The 4,107-nt window shown below is 36.6% G+C and overlaps 1 non-coding gene across 1 annotated transcript; it reads right to left on the bottom strand.

Moving 5' to 3' along the window:
* Positions 1-3,664: 3,664 nt before the first annotated feature.
* Positions 3,665-3,756, bottom strand: Trnai-uau (transfer RNA isoleucine (anticodon UAU)). The gene is given in 2 exon segments: positions 3,665-3,700; positions 3,719-3,756. It is a non-coding gene; the product is annotated as a tRNA-Ile (tRNA).
* Between the last annotated feature and the right edge of the window lie 351 nt (positions 3,757-4,107).

Below are 4,107 nucleotides of genomic sequence, written 5' to 3'. Positions count from 1 at the left end.
AGCTCCCGTTTAGACATTTTAATCGTAGTGACTATAATTTGGCCATCCGTGTTCTTGGTTGGTATACATAATCTTCAACCATGGTTCTATGTTTCGAAATGGCCCTTATTTGAGGCCCTAACCATATTAGGTACTTTGATGGTCCTAGCTGAATTTTTTTTACCGAAATAATTGTAATTACGCAGAAAATTATCAATTATCGAAATAGCTTTCATATAAATGCCCCGTCCAATATTGGTACTGGGAGTATTTTTCAACCCAAGTGCCTGTAATTTGTCATTCCGTTTTCTAGGTGGATAAAAAACATATTCTTAATGAAAATTTTAATACAAATCCCTATGAGAAGGCTCCAGCTCCACTTTGGTATGTTGAAGGTCACAGCCGAATCAGATAATAAAAAATCTCCTGCCAGATATTTTATGGCATAACCTCCACATACATGTCCGACCGATTAAAAGAACAATGTCGTGTCCAAGGTATCCATAAGGACCCACAAAACCTTATTGATTCAAAATACTAGAGGCTCCCTTTTGGGGGTTTAAATTTGATGTTTATTGATAAAATAATTGATTTCGGGTGGCTTTACAGACTGGTGATTATCGGGAGCGGCTATGACTATTGTGGTTGTCGGGAGTCGGAGATGACGATCGGCAACGATGACTGTGATCGGGAATGGTCATTGTCGAGAGTCTGCAGCGATGATTTAACGGTGATCGGTAATGGTGATTGTGGGGAGTCTGCACAAAGGTCGGCCACGACGATTTAACGATGGTCGTGAATATGTTAGTAGTATATATTGAGTAAGAGCTCGTACAAACTACTATATGTAACTACGAACAGTAAACCGGAGTAAGCCGAAGCCTATGTGTGGAATAGTAAACCCAAGTCTCTGTTTGAAACTGTAAGCCGAAGCCTCCATGTGGAACAGTAAACCGAAATCTTTGCGTGGAACTGTAAACCGAAGGCTCTGTGTGTATGTATTTATTAATGTGTAAAAAGAATTGCGATTATATGTGCAATGATCACCCACAACACAGAAAACCAATCCTATGCCGTGGCCTGCCCTTACTTAGTGGTTGAAACTGAAATACTTATATTTGCGGTGTAACAACGTGAATGAGAATTATATGGTAGTGTGGAAGGCGCGGGTAAATGTCAATGCTTTCATTGTTGATACTCATTAGGACGTCATGTGCTTGTGTTGCTATGAAATATGTAGTCGTGGAGTTTATATATATCCGTTGAATCCCTAGGTCAGATTATTTAACAACTAAGGAGTTTATGGGAGATTTATTGGTCTGATTTTGGTATATATGATAACTTAATACAGCAACCCCCTAAAACAAACACACACACACTAGTCTCAAACGAAAAACCTTCAGACTTTCCATTCGGGTAGAAGCAATAAATTAGAAAAAACCGAAAGAAAAAAATTGAAAGGATTTCTGCGAATATCGAATATCGGCTTTAGTGATACTTTGATGGCTTTTGTAGTTGTTGCTGCACGAGTATGTCGCCATTGTTGTTGTTGCTGCTGTATGTCGTCATTGTTGTGTCATATTTCTATTGTGAAACAAACTCTTGAAGGGTTTTGTGCGGAAAGTTAACATTGAATTTACGAAAGTGAACTCAGAGAAAGAAAGAAAAAAACCTGTTCACCGATACTAAAGGCTCTGTGCGTGATTGTTTTTCGTTTTTGGTGGTTTCCATTTCAGTGATGATGTGAAATGTGACATTTTTTTATGTGTGTGTAGACATCTCTTTGTCTAAAACAACAAGTTGAAAAGGGGACGAGAAGATTAGTAAAGAAAAGAAAAATAACATGGCCTTGTACTTGATTATTTTTCTTTTGTTTTTATGGAAAATGTGTAATGTGATGTTACCAGGGACAAAATAGTCAATTTTTAGTAAGAGATATTTTGTTGAAAGTAATTTTATGGTCTGCAAAATAAGGTCAATGTCCAACATTATCGTCTCTGAAAATTAATATTAATATTCAAATAAGGCTACACCAATACAGGAATAAGCATTAAATAAAATAATGGGGCGTTTGAAATTTTTTATGGGGATGAAAGTCCTTGTTGGGTATTTTTAAAATCCGGAATGACAAATTCGCCATAGGTCAAGTTTGTCTGTTGGAACAGTAGAGCATATCAGTCTGGACCTAATTCAGTACTATGTGCAAAATGTTGTCCCAATCGGACAAATATTGGGAGTTTGGTCCCTATCGGACAAATATTGAGAGTTTGGTGCATCATTTACATAAAATTGGACGAAACTACATATGGGAGCTATATCTAAATCTGAACCCACTTTCTCCAATTTCAATAGGGTTCGTCCTTGAGCCAAATAAGTGAACTGTGCCAAATTCCATTCAAATAGGATCATAAATGCGACCTGTACTTTGTTCACAAAAATACAAGGATGGACAGACGGATATGCGTAAATCGACTTAGAAAGTTATTCTATGCATATTCTCAAAAGGAACCATGGGTCTATCTCGATTCATTTTGCCTGTTACAAACATATGCACAAGGACATAATACCCCTGTACCACAGTGTGGTGTAGGGTATAAAAAGGTCACACGACAAATTATCACTTCGTCTGAATTCTCGGTATTGAAAGTCTCACACAGGCCCTTTTCGACTTAAACTGCTGACCTTGTGCCAATTAGAGTTATCCTGCATAGCCGCATTAATTTTGCAGAAATTCTGAACGCAAACTTGACTTTAAACACCTCTGAGCGAATTGGGCTGTCGAATACGGCTTTGTAGTCGACGAATAGGTCGAATGTGTTGCTTTATTTTTCTTCAGTCGATTAATTGATGCTCTGACCTTGGCTAGGTGGTATTCACTCTATACCGTCATCTCTTATTGGTTCTGGGGTATCTTCTTCGCCGGTACTATTTGATATCAGAAGCTTTAAAATGCTCCTTCCAGATCCTCAAAATGCTGTCTGTATATGTCACCAGGTTCAATTCTTTATCCCTACATGAGGATGAGCCTGTACTAAAGCCGTCGGATTGGTGTTTTACTCGTTGGTTAAATTTCCAGACTTCATTCCGACACCTATACATCTCAATTTGATCACGCTCACGTGTTTCTTGTTCTTCATTTTTGTTTTTCCAAGGTGTTTTACCTCAGTAGCATTACGACAATCCTGGTCGCACCATGAATTTCTAGATGGTGTTCTTTGAAACCCAATTGTTGCTTTTGCTGCAGTTTGTAGGGACAGGGCAATTCTTTGCCATAGTGTCGTGTTCTGTCAGATCGTACCTTTGACTACGAAATGTCAATATTGGTCTACTTTTTGAAGAACAATCAATATTAAAGTAAGTTTCGGGATATGTTCCGTAAAACGGTGCTACCATTGTTCTGTATGTTGGGAACGTTTTTCAATCCAATTTGCAATATTTTGAAACCTCATGCTTGGTGGTATAAAATGCCGTTATTGCTTGTTGGAGCGTGACAAAATATGTCAAAAATTTCGTAATTTATAATAATTTTCTTCACTGACCCATGAATTTTTGATTCTTGTTCCACAATTCTATTTTTGGTAGTAGTTCCCTGTTAGACACTGTTGTGTTGTTTAAAATGCATATGTGGACAATTTAGAATAAAAAAATAAAATTTTAATATTTAAGAAAAAAAAAAATACACCACTGCTCCAGGTGAGGCTCGAACTCACAACCCCGGCATTGCTCACAAGTTACTGATTATAAGTACCGTGCGCTAACCAATTGCGCCACAGGAGCTGTTGCTGATGATGTTTCTAAATATTTAGCGATGATGAAGGATTAATTAGTATTGGAATATTATTTGGATATTTTAATTAGATTTAGTGGTGATTACTATGAAGCGGACAAAATACATTATTATGAAGAAAACAAAACTCGTTATTATGAAGACAACAAAACTCTATACAGTTGGTTTTCAAATATATTAGAAACATTATATTTTTATAAGGATTTATCTTGATTATTTGTACGAGGACATATAGCCAATTAAACCATTTGACATTTTATATCATTTATTACATCGTCTCTTTTTGCACTTTTAAAAAAGAACATAGCCATTTAAAATAAATTTAATTTTTTCAGATATAC

Source organism: Musca vetustissima, unplaced genomic scaffold (genome assembly GCF_032173495.1).
Source record: "Musca vetustissima isolate MV318-11 ecotype Yass unplaced genomic scaffold, APGP_CSIRO_Mvet_v1 utg126167, whole genome shotgun sequence".
NCBI lineage: Eukaryota > Metazoa > Arthropoda > Insecta > Diptera > Muscidae > Musca > Musca vetustissima.
This window is presented reverse-complemented; position numbering and strand designations above follow the sequence as displayed.